The 13762-nt window shown below is 31.9% G+C and overlaps 1 protein-coding gene across 3 annotated transcripts in view; it reads right to left on the bottom strand.

Moving 5' to 3' along the window:
• The window catches only part of wake (ankyrin repeat and fibronectin type III domain containing protein wide awake), a 163315-nt gene that overhangs the window by 24373 nt on the left and 125180 nt on the right, over window positions 1–13762 (bottom strand). The window contains exon 1 of one of the 3 annotated variants that reach the window (XM_085198355.1): window positions 2920–3220. The exons of the other annotated variants lie outside the window; for them this stretch is intronic. The gene's annotated coding sequence lies outside the window, so the exon portion shown is untranslated. Of the gene's footprint in view, window positions 1–2919; window positions 3221–13762 lie in introns of those variants that run through there. 3 annotated transcript variants of the gene reach the window in all.

Below are 13762 nucleotides of genomic sequence, written 5' to 3'. Positions count from 1 at the left end.
AAAAAAGAAACTTGTGATTTTCAAAGCTATCTTAAAGTTGGTTGTCCCTAGAGAAAATACAACTATGTATCTTGGCACTTATCTTGTATTTAATCTTAAGAAAAATTTTACGCAAAGAAACAGAATAGTAAGTAAACTTTGCCGTTCGCTAGGTTAAATATTGACGAAAAAGTCGATCCTTTTATAATAATACTACATATGTACTGGTATATACATATATTTTTTTCATTTTCACAATTGTAAAATTAGTCGTTAATCGCTTAATCGCTTTTAAAGATTGAGCTCAAAGCTGCGCTTTGCATAGACGTGAGAGTGAAAAATATTACATATTTTATTTCCTTGAGTGAGAATCGAACCCAAAACCTGTCAGTTTACAGTAACACGTTTGTGTATAAGAGTTATACATAAACAAGTATAGCAGAAAAAAACTTATTAATGAAAAAACTAAAACAAAAACCCTCGTGCGTGTGTTCTACTATAAAAGAAGAGAATATTTGAAGTTCAAAATAAAATCCAAAATTGTAATAACCGGCCTAGAGTCGGACGTAAGGTTGCCGAGCAGGTAGCAGGTGCACTATTTAAGGGTAGCTGGGAACGTTTGAAAAAATCTTCACGTTTCGGCTTATAATTACAAATTCTTTATATTTTAAATTACTTCGTGAACACAAGTTATTGTAGTATCACTTTAGGTATAGCAAATAAAATTCTAAGAAAATTATATTCTTTAAACGATCGATTTTGAGATTTGAAAACAATAGGTTATTAGTCTCGATAAGCTTCCCGGCAGTATGTCGCAGCCTAACTTGGGAGTTAGAGAAAAAACCGAACTGTGCACTAGTTATGGCAAGAAACTGGATGAGGCGGCTCTTGCCCTCTGGAAGCTAGCAAGATATTTTTGTCCTTATGAGGTAGCTTTTGAACGTCATATAATGGCGTTTTGGCGATTCAACAACGAATTTCGAATGAGAGATATAAAATAATATCGATTTTATGTTTGACAATAAAAGATAATTTAAAATGCTATGTAAATGAAAAAAAGTCGAAAAAAAAAGGAAAAATATAAACAAATTAACGTGCAGGCAGTACTCGTTTTACCGTATTTTGTTTTAAATCAATTAAAATTTAGACATCACCCCTTGTTTCGTTAAAACGATCCAAGATTCGTTTTGAGTATTAAGAATTGAATTGAATTTGAGTGAAATATTATAGTATCTACTGGTTCTTATTGACTAAAAATTAAATATTTAAAAAGACTAAAAAAAATACTAATTTAAACACATTCAAGATGCAATGCAAAAAATTCTACGACGGGAGCTTTAAAGTTGATAATAACATCTTTGTCGCATGTATATGCTAAGGCTAACAGAATAACCAGAAGCAAAACGAGCGTTTATAGCAGTTCTGGGTTCCCAGGTTCCTTCTGTCTACGTGAAGCTATTGTTTTTTTTTTATTATATAAAACCGAGGACAATAATTCTAATTAGTAATACAGGCAGTATTATTATCAACGTTTAAATCAGAATAAATTTTCTTGTTTTAATGATAATTATTGTATTTAAAAATAACATAAAATCACGAGTCAATTAATATAAAAGATAATTACGTCTGGACAATACTACTTTTTACTTTGAGTTTGATGGTCGCAAGATATTTTTCGCATGGCGGTAAAACACGCGATCTTGGCGTTACGTTGAAAATTAATGAAAACATTTACCCTATTATTGTTGTAATTGGTGCAAAATTGTTAGTTATCCTATAGATTATTGAAAATATTATATATAGTTATTGTTTCATAAATACTTGGAATTATAAGGATATATGGTCAAAAGCTTTATTATGCCTTGATGTCAACTTAGTAAGCACTTATTTAAAAAAAAATACATATTATTATTTTTTAGCTGAACGCTCTATCCCGCACATAGCAGTGTGGGCAGGGGGAACCTGGGAACCTTGTGTTCTTACACACACTCCGTTCGCGCTTTCATCTAAATTCTAGGGGCATTGCGTATTAAATGGCGGTACTCAACCCCGCCGCAAATTTATATAAAGTCTATAAATCTATAGCATTATTATTCTAATAAAATATTTATTAAAAATAAACTAGCAACGGACCAGTCTAAAGTAAATTAACAAGACCGACCCTGACCTATTAGATCGCATGTCGTCTGAAAGCCATAAGCCTCTAGGGTCTTTTAATTTTATGTAAAAACTTTTTATGCAAATGAACTAACGCGTGTACTGTATAGTTATTGTAATATAAGTTTGTTCGAATACATAAATACATTTGTATAATTTTCTGAATAACATAATAATATTTTCGTGGAGTATCATATAATTAAGTTAAGTTAAATAAGGGTGTTTTTAATCTTTACGAATTACCCTTAGAATAGGGGAAAGACGTCAAAAGAACGCAATGAAATACGACTCTTTTTATGAAAAAAAAAAATTAATACATTTTTCCGTAATTTAGCCAATGCATTGAATAACATAAAAATGATTTCACATAATTAATTTTATAATAGTGTAATATTTAAACAAGTTTTTGTCTGTAGGATTTACATTATACGTAATATTATTATTGTTAGAAAGTCCGCGGCAATCTAAGCGTTTCCTTTGAGGCCACAACCAAAACTGAAGGTGATCAAAGACCGGGCTCCGAGGTCTGTCGTTTCAAAATCGTTATAACAGGGTCATATCAATCACAGCTTAGTAGGACTCCTGTTTCTTGAATTTTAAGGTAACATAATTTTAGCAATTAAGTTATTTGTATAGTAAAAATGTAAAGACAGTGGCATCTAGGATATTATACAATGTCAAGAGAAAGTAAAAGAAATTTGTTAGACTATTTTTAATATAACAGATTTTTTTATATAATTGAGTAATTAATTGAAAAAAGAAATTGTATTGTAAATTATTTACCATGTTTGTTTATAATATGAAAATTAGAAATAATAGATTCATTTTCCAATATTAAAAACGAAGAAAAGAAACAATTCAACGATTCGATTTTGGTTTTACGAATCAACTGTCAACATAACCACACTTTCACTAAAATAATAATTCTCCCACGCACTACATATAATTGGACACATCATTCAAATATTAATAATTTAATGTTAAAATTTCACATAAAAATAGTTAATTTCATTGATTAAAATTGATATTTAATTCATAACAAACACGAATACACCAAACATTCAAAACATTGTAACGTACGCCGCACGTATAAACAACTGCTTTGACGTGAAGTTGGCAACGGTTACATGGGTACCAACCGTATCCATGACAGTGTAACCAACATGGCGGCCAATATGGCGGCCGGTCAGTCAACCTTTGTAACCGCATAGTAATGAATGAGTGGTTAACAGGCGAACCTGTTTGATTGATGCAATGACTTGCGCAATTTATGTATTAAGACAGGATGCTAATATAGTCATACTTATAGATTCAAGGTTTAAAAAGTGACCCTTCGTAAGGATTTTTCTTGTTTTATTTATTATAGGAATAAAATAGTTTTAAAGTTACCTACCACGTTTTAGCGTAATGATATATATCAGCTTCACGCGGTATCCCGCATAAAGCAGAGTAGGCAGGGAAAACCTAGAGTTAAGACACTTTGTTATCTATTTTCCGCCGAATTCTAAGGTGCTCGTTGATTGGAGAAACTCAACGCCGCGCTTTACCTCGACAGCAGAGCGAAGAAATAAAAATATTAAATATTTCATTTCCCCGAGTGGGAATCGAATCCACAACCTGTTGCTTTTACAAACACACGCCTGTGCCACTGCCTACGGCTGGCTTCATAGAAAAGGAATATTAATTTTCCATACAAAAACATTGAGGACTAAATACTATCTATACAAAGATAAGGTCATCATAATGAAGTAATTACATACAATACGTTGCAAAAAGAGAGAAAGTCGACGGAAAATCATATAAAAACATCTTATGAGATATAAATGTTGTAATTATAATCGTACTATATAATTATCATTAGAATGAATAAGTAAGAATTGATATAAATATCTAGGATACTAGGTTTCTACAAATCGAAAAATATCTTTAGATTTCTAGTTGAAAATTTTCACTTAGCGAGAAAAATATAATTATTTGTATAGATAATGCTATATGATTATGTTAAATGCCAATTTATAATTTTATAATTTTCTTGAATTTAATGTAGCTCTATAATATTGAATTTTTAATATACAGGTTCATGGATGTTATTAACGACGATAGTTCCGCCACTCAATACGCAATGCCTCAAGAATTTGGCGGAGAGTGGAGAAAGCGAGTGCTAGTGGAGAATAAAGTGTTCTGACAGCTACACTTGGTTCCCTGGTTCCTTTCTGCCTATCCTGGTACATACTTGATACGTCATAAAGCAAAAAAAAAACTTATATTTTATTTTCGTAGACTCATAAAAAAACTACATAAACAATGGTCCTCACGAGAAGCATTTTATTACTATAAAAAATAAAATATATTTTACACTCTAAGGTTAAGTTCCTAATAGCGAGAGGGAAGGTGTCGTACGTTATTTGAAACGCACAGCAATTCTCGAAGCAATTTTCTGTAGCAAAATTGTTAATGGTCCAGAGACCAGAGTTATAGAGCAATTGTATATGAGTGCTGGGACGCTGGAATAATACAGCCGTGTGCGTTACGATTACGCAATTTAACCTTTTGTATGGAACCTTCATCGTATAATAAATAGATATTATTTTTTATTTTTTTTTCATCCTTACGTGATCACACAGCAGTGTAGGCAGAGGAAAGCTAGTGTTAAGACTCTTCGTTTTCCATTTTCCGCTAAATATTGTAGGAGTTGCGTGTTGAGTGGCTGAACTCACCGCCTCGCTTTGCCTCGGCAGACGGCACTAGAGGAGTTCGGAAAATAGTTTTTCCACTTTTTCTCACTTTTTACAATAAGGACTCATGTGATGTCATGTGAGTCAAATAAATGAATGTAATAAAATCTAGGATTAGAACCTACACCTGTCTTCACAGACTAATAATTAAAACGTTTGATACGTTTCTCACCGCTCTACAAAAATGCAAACATAAGGAAATATTTTCCAAGAAAAGGTATTACATACAAAAATATTTCAACAGACGTTCCCAAACTTTCTTGGCTCCTTGACATTCTTCTTAACAATGGAAACTCGAGGTAAGTGATTACGTAATTCACATTGTTTACAATTTTCTCTCAATTATTTGGTAATTTAGATTTAGGTTCACAGTGTAACCCGCACACAACAGGATAGACTAGAGAATCCAGTGTTGAACGGCGGAACTTAACGCTGCCTTAACGCCCCTACACCAGAGCGAAGAAATGAAAATAGTAAATATTTCATTTTCACGATTGGGAATCTGACGACATCTCTCACGACTGACCTCTAACTACTACTAGTAGTTTATCGTTTTGTCTTAATGTTATTCACATGCAATAGAAGGATGTTTTTATGTGATTATAAGTGATGGTATATAAAAAAAATCTGGGTAAGTGCGAGTCCGACTCTCTAGTCAACGGGAAACACAACTTATAAAAGTTAACTAACTTAACTTTGCGTGCATATGCACTTATTTTATATGAAATGAACTACACATATAAATTTGTAATGATTTTTTTCTATAAATTTACACTGTTTGCTTTTTAATAATTTACATCGCTTTCGTCAATAAAAAGATAAAACAACAATTTAAGAATATTTTTTTCCCCATACTTTACTAATTTGAATTTAATAAATTACCCTTCCTGAGATTAACGCGTTCAACCATACAAACTGCTTAATCCTATAATACTAATATAGTTCATGAATATAGATATATGTACGTGGGTTCATTATTCCACTCTCAATAAACATTTCTTCTGCATGTTAGTAATCTAAAGTATTTAGGAGAAAAGGACCATTTCATTTCGATTTCGAATTTCCTGTTCATTCTTGAATGTTCGCAAAACAAAAGCGTACTGCGGGCCGACCTTCAAAAACTTCGAGCATTATGAGAAGGACAATACCCAAAACCTCGGTCGCATCACAAAGAGCAAGCGATGCTTCTCAGTTCCTTGTTTGGAACTATGCCCATTTTAATGATATTAAAGGGAACAGGATATGAATGAATTGTCCTGTGACCTGCATGAATGGGTTTAAGTCGTGGCGCAGGGGATCGAGCGTGTGACTGTAATTGAAATAGATTGTGGGTTCGATTCTCATTCGATTAATTATTTTTTTAATGTTTTCGTTTCTTTGCTCTGGTGTTGAGGACCGAGGCAAAGCGCGACGTTGGCTTCCGCCACTCAACACGCAATGACTCCGGAATTCGGCGGAAAGTGGAGAGCGGAGTGTCATAACATAAAGCTACCTCTGCGCATAGTGGATGTATTTATTATTTAATCCCATCTCTTCGATACTCTAAATGTTTTAAGCTCCTTAACCTGTAAGATTGTTATACCTTTAACACCTTTATATTTTTTTTAAAAGTTGACCTGGGTATAAATAAATTTTCTAAGCATTTTGTGGTTTATACGTACATTTATCAATAAACGTATAAAAATGCACCAATTTAAAAAATATCCGGACCAAAACAAATGTTTTTTCGATATTAGCAATTTTCTATGGCTGTTACCATTGAATAACAATCACTTTATATCAAAAGTAGGTCATTACATAATTTTTTTTATTACCCTGATGATTTGTGTTAATCAGACCGAGATTAAGATATATGTATGAATGAAATCTTAAGTTTCATAAGGAATTCAATGGAATAGGACCATTTTGAGTACGTTTATTTCAAAGTCGGTGGATTTTTTTAAGAAATCACTTCCGTCACTCAACACGCAGTGCTTTCAGAATTCGGTGGAAAGTGAAAAACGGAGTGTCTTATCACTAGTTTCTAGGATATAGGAAACAGCATGAAGCTGATTATTATTTTTTTCAAAACCATTCTGTGTTTGTTATGAAATAAGTAATAAGTAAGTAATTAACAAAATCGAATTCTTCTAGTAGTTATAATACAAAAATTATCATATTCATACTCTACCTAATTTAAAAGAGAACGAAACCATAATGTTATTTCCAATGTAATAAAAATTAAATATAAATATAATAAAATATTAAAATTAAATAAATTATTCCAAGTCTAAAGCTCCTTGTTGAACAGATAACAATATCTATATTGCGGATCCCTTTCCTTGGATTCTACACGGTTCTAGGGAAGATAACTTTATCTTATTTCTCACTTTCATATTACTAAAGGTGTGAAATAAGGTCGCAAAGAGAATGGTTGGAAAATGGAGAATGGTATTTGTTTAGGCTGTAACGAAATAGGAATAAACAATGATATAGACGTAATGGACAAAAACTATACTTATTTGTCTTCATTAGAGTAGAAATGTTATACATTTTTCTATAGTTTTCGGAGTATTTAAAATTGCATAAAATTTTTTTAGTCGTGGCATAGGAGCGCAAAATATGACTAAACGCGACAGGTTGTGAGTTCGATTCCCATTCGAAGAAATTAAATATTTAATTTTTTTCTTTCCTCGCTCTGGTATCGAGGCAAAGGGTGGCGTTGAGTACCGTTACACAACACTTTTTGTCTCCAAAATTCAGCGGAAAATGGAGAACGTAGTGTCTTTACAATAGGGTCCCTCTCCCTACCATACTGTGTGCGGGATACAGCGTGACGATATATATATATATTTTAAATGTTTTTTTCAATATTAATATTTTTTTATAGTTTCATCTATTAAACTTAGATGGCGTTGCACAATACTTGAAATTTAAACAATCGACTTTTTTATATAAACATATTTTAAAAAATAACTTGTATATTCATATGAAAAAAATAAAATAAAGTAAGATAAGGAAGTGCATAATTTTGATGCGTTTCAAACTTAATAGCAGTGGGTGATCGCCATATGTCTAAAGTGCACTGAAGCATATTAAAAGAGGGTTGATTTGCCGAGTTTGGGAATGCGGTGTGTTTGTCTTTCCCACAATAGTACCTATAATATTTCAAATTAGGACAAAACATATTGTCAGGTAGCATATGTGACTGTAAGCGGTACTAATATGATTCGTTTATTGATATAAAAAATAAATATTAATACAAAAAAAAAATCACAATTTTTTTTTTCCACTAGGTTCCCTCTGTATAAAAATCCAAATTAATTTTTATATTAGAATTAACTTAGAAACTTCTATTTTAAATAACTTTTATGGTTTTCGACCTTTTTTTTATGTATGGGAGTTTATTAATAGATTATATATCTATACTAATATAATAAAGCGGAAGAGTTTGTTTGTTTGTTTGTTTGTTTGTTTGTTTGTTTGAACGCTAAGATCTCTGGATATACTGGTCCGATTTTCATTGTTTTTGTTTTGTATGAAAGCTGCATTCTTCAGAAGTGCTATAGGCTATATAACATTACATTACACATATATACTAATATATTTTAAAGTACTTTCTAATTTGAGATGCAATTTATTCTGCCATGTTAATAACAACCGTCGCGTCGCTACGCAACCGTTACCGAGACATTTTGATATTCATCCTTATGAAAATAAATATAATAGTCACTATTAACATTTTATCTAGATTGAAATTATAGTTTACTGTATAACATTCTAATAAATAATTAAGGAGATGTCACTGATTCCAAATGACCTAGCCTACGGGCGGCACAGTATGACCGACGCGAACGGGCAGATGACGTTGACGGTTTTATAAATTTTCATACATTTTCAAACTATTGTAAATGTTTATGTAATTATTTGCTGTTTATGATTAATTTAAGCTACACTTTGGTTCTCTTCTTATTTTATTTGATATTGCCCGCTAAAATTATCCTGCGTAATAGAGAGAAATGTTTAGTTATTTCGTAGAGTCGATATCTATGTACGCACGCAAGGAAAACTTTAGGTACTTTTTCTAATATTAAGAATACCTATCCTTTAGTTACTTTTAATCCTTTTGTTGGTTAATTTCAATAACTCAGATAATTTTTTCTAATAATGTGTATCTACTTATTATTCTTTTTGATTATTAAACTTATATTTTCTTACTAATTCTATTGAAAATTGAAAATAATTTAATGAATATATTTAATAAATATTCTTATAGTTGAAGCAGGCGTAGCCGCGTCCGGGTCCACTAGTTACATTATAAAACTAGCAAAGCCAGTACGGATGAAATTTGAGGGTTACAGTACACAAATATTTTTAAATTATCTGATGTTTTTTTTTCCAATATATGTAAACCATATTTAAATATCGATAATGTTGTTAGTATATAAAATTAACCCAAATAAAAATTTAAAAATATATTAATTTCAATACACATACCTACTGATCTATATAGATAATAGAACAAGAGATGTTTGTTTAACACAAATGACATCATCTCAACAAACTCATTGAATAGAAGTTGAAATATAATATAACAGTGTCTTTGTTCTGGATGAGCTAATGAACTTGACTAACTAATTATATAAACAAACGTAAACAGCGGTCGTTGTGTATATAGTAGACTTTAGAGTGATACTTGTGAACGCGGCTTCGCCCGCTTAAACTTATCTCTGTTATATTAGACAGCAGTGTTATGCAGAGGGAACCTAAAGTTAAGACACCCATTCCCCAATTTCTGCTGAAATCTCCTGCTCAATCGAATATTGAGTAGGAGGTCTCAAATCTATCCTTTGCCTCTACACCAGGGCGTAAAATAGCAAAGGTTTTGCTTATTACTTCAATAAATGTCAATTTCTCTAACACCAAATACGATTGAATCTACAATTTTCAATTACTAACGCCACACTACGCAACGGTCGTCGATCTCGATAAAAATCCAATAATATAATTGGAATTTTTCATACAATTTTTATATTTACATAGATTACATGGCTCAGAGGTAATCGGAATTAGTAACGGTGCTTGGCGCCGGGAGCTGAGATTACAAATATGATTTTTTCATCATAACCTGCAAGATATTATTGGTTTTTATGTATTATACGTAGATAGGCTTGGATTTCATATAAATATAAAGGGTAAATGTAGTATATATGTATAATATATGTAGATTTTTAATCAACTATTAACTTAGCTTGAGCCCCTTGGCGCAGGGGAACGAAGTGTGACTATAAATTCGGTAGTGGGTTTAGTTTCCACTCGAGGAAATGAAATATCCATTTCTTCGTTCTGATGTCAAGGCAAAGCGTGGCGTTAAGTTCCGCTACTTATAACACAATGTCTCCAGAATTCCGCGGAAAATGAGGAACGGAGTGTTTTAACACCAGTTTCCCTCTGCCTACCCTAGCGTGACGCTAAATAAATATGTTTCTTATAAATATAAAGGGTAAAAATATATATGTATAATGTATGTAGATAACATGAATTTAATTATTTAAATATCTCTCTAAATAAGAAAACAACGGAGAGAATTGTAGAGTGATAGAGTGGTAAATGTGGTGGTGGTAGAGAGAGAAATGCAAAAAAATAAAAATAATAGTCAATTATATTATGTTTTTAATTAAATTACTAAAAGTTTTTTGCATAGTTGTTAGTTAGTTGCAAAGTTAAGCATTCAAAAGAGGTTAAATGAGAACAAGCAGCTATATAACTTTTGTGAATAATATTCATTTAAAAATGTCACATAAACTTAACACAAAAAAAATGTTGAATTTTTATGCAGTTATTATGGAAATTTCTTCATGAGCGAGGAGTGTAGATACTAATTAGGTCGGACTTTGCTTCTTTATTTATATAAAAAAAAGCTTTACGAATTCCGCATATCACAGGGTAGGCAGAGGCAAACTAGTGTCAGAACACTCTGTTCCCCACTTTCCGCTGAATTGTCGAACCATTGCGTAAACTCGCAACTGTCGCGGTTACAGACGCACTGCGGTCCCCCTACGAGGGCCTCAAATTATTATTTTTGAATTAAAAAATACTCAACGGCGCGCTTTTTTGCCTTGGTACCAGAGCGAAGAAATGAAAACACTAATAAAGAATAATTCATTTCTCCAAACGGAAATCGAACCTAAAACCATCGTGTTACAGTCACACGCTTGTGCCTTTGGGCCACGACGACTTTAGTAGATACTTATATCAACACACAATGCCTCCAGAATTCGGCAGAAAGTGGGAACCTTAACACTAGGTTCCCTCTGCCTACTCTACTGTATACGGGATAGAGCGTGAAGCTAATTTATATATTTATTTATTTAAACATATAAATACTGATTATTATAAATAACTTTAGTTCCATCATATCTTATATATATAATAGGCCGTTATACATATCACGTATTGGAATATTAGTAGGCATGCAACAATTTAACCGTTAGGTGACCCAAAAATCGCATTACGAGGAGAAAGCGGCCATTTTCACTACATATGTATAGCGATGTCAAATATACCTTGATTTAGTTACAATAACAAACTAAAAAATATCTTAAGAAATGAAAGCGTAATTTACAGCTTCACGCTGTATCCCGCATAAAGCGTGCTAGGCAGAGGAAACCCTAATGTTAAGAGACTCCGTTCCCCATTTTCTGCTATATTATTGGAGTCATTGCGCATTGAATGGCGGAACTCAACGCCGGGCGGGAAGAACAAAAATATTTAGAAACAATAATTCATTCCCTTGAATGGGGATCGTATCCACAACCGTCGCGTTACAGTCATGCTTATGTGCTCTTCTACCAATACGACCTTAATTTAATTAAGATCTGTTTATAAAAGCTACTTCAATAAAGTGGATTCAAATGCCATAAACTTTCCTTTTGCCATAACTTTTATTTCCTTTCTCTGGTCCTGGTTGTCCTAATTTGGAATGAGGTTTCGCTATCCAATCAACAATGTCTCTATTAGGCTTGAAAGTGGTAAGCGATGTCTTTAGTTAGCTATCTAAGGCTATCGTGTAAGATATGGAATATGACAGAAATAGGAGTAAATAACTTTTAGAGAAAATAAATACTATTTGTTAGTTTTCGGGCTATTCGTAGCGGTACGGTGACAGTAAACGGGAAAGCTTGAGGGTTCGATTCTCACCTGATGAAATTAAAACTCTTTAATTTCTTAATTCTGGTGTCGACGCAAAGCGCGGGGTTGAGTTCCGCCACTCAACACGAACTCCCTCTGGAATTCGGCAGAAAGTGGTAAGCGGAGTTTCTTAAAACTAGGCTCCCTCTGCCTCCCCTCCTACTAGCGGAATACAGCGTAAAGCTAAAAAAATGTGAATTTTAATATCGTACTTAATTAATCATCACATATTAATGTAAAAAAATACCCTAGCACCCTAAATAAGACTACGAGCAGAATGATAATTAAAAAGGAAGAATGTTGGGATCCGTAAATTTGTAAGTTATGAAATACGTAAGTGAACGTGTAGAAATTAATTATTCTATATATTCTTCCCATTCTTTTTAGTGAAATTGTTAGCCACTATTATCTTCGTCAAATTCGAAATTTAAAATTATAATTTTTTTGTTAAACTATTGATAATATGTATATTGGAATGTATTTACATTTATGTCCTTTAGATTAAATCGATGCTAGCGACACAGCACACAGCGACATAATATTATAACATTCGATAACAAAATAAACAATAATCAAATGTTTTCTCAATTATATCAAAAGTTTCTAGATCCATAAATTTCCCGCTGCAAAGCCATAAATATTTAAATGTCAGTGTTGCTTGTTCACAAATTGAATACAGATACAAAATCAACCGGGATTGATTTAAGGGCGGGCCGATGGCCGATATAAATGTACCGAACGATTTAGTTTCGTAATTAATTATTTTAAACTGGTATTTAACTATAAACAACTAGGCTGTAACTGTAATTAACTATAACTAATTTAAATCCATTTTGGCACAGCTGGGAAGTATTTGGTACACCACTTTAAAAATATAAAGCTAAAAATATTACTTTTATATTATATATACAGTTTAAATATACAATTTTTAATAATATTATAATTATTCGCTAAATTCTTATTTAGTTTTAAAATAATTTAAATATGGTGTATTCTTCTATATCTTCCAGTGACGGATTTCGAACTTTTAAATTGGGAGATTTCTATGAAGGGACATATCGTTTTTGTTACTTTTAATGATGTTTGTAGAACTGTGACCTCAAAAGATAATGACCTTAAAAATCGAAATTTTCCTTTTATTTCTAAGATGTTTCCTTCTGGGAAAATTTTAACGATAAAACAGAAGTAATGTAACACAACTTCCTTGTATTTTTATACAGTTAATAAAGAAGGTATGATTTTCAGGTAAATAATTGGGTACCTTCCAGGTATTTAAACCTTCCAATAAAGTTAGCTTGCTTACAGAATGTATTAAACTTATTGTTTATTATGATAAATAGAAATATTTTTTTAAGCTTATAATATTAAGCTACCTAAAAAAAATATGAATTTACTTAATATACTCAAAAACGACAATTTTAAATGTTTAGGAATACTAAAAATTAGTTTCACGTTTTATCCCGCACACAGTAGGGTAAGCAGAAGGAACTAAGAAGACACTCTGTCCTCCACTTTTCATCGAATTTTTCAAGGCATTACGTGTTGAGTGGCAGAACTCAAAAACTAATAGAAATATTAATGAAAGAATTAAAATTTCTTTTAACGTTACTCATAAGTCGCAAATTATAACTGTAACAGATACATATAGCTGTCGCTTGTTGTTCGACCTTGGCTTTAGTCTAATGTTACAGTTCTAACGTTACAGGTTTTATATTGTAACT

Source organism: Heliconius melpomene, chromosome 15 (assembly GCF_056956725.1).
Source record: "Heliconius melpomene rosina isolate 202511_hmr_F chromosome 15, ASM5695672v1, whole genome shotgun sequence".
Lineage (NCBI taxonomy): Eukaryota > Metazoa > Arthropoda > Insecta > Lepidoptera > Nymphalidae > Heliconius > Heliconius melpomene.
Note: the sequence above shows the minus strand (reverse complement) of the source record. Positions and strands in the feature narration are given on the sequence as shown.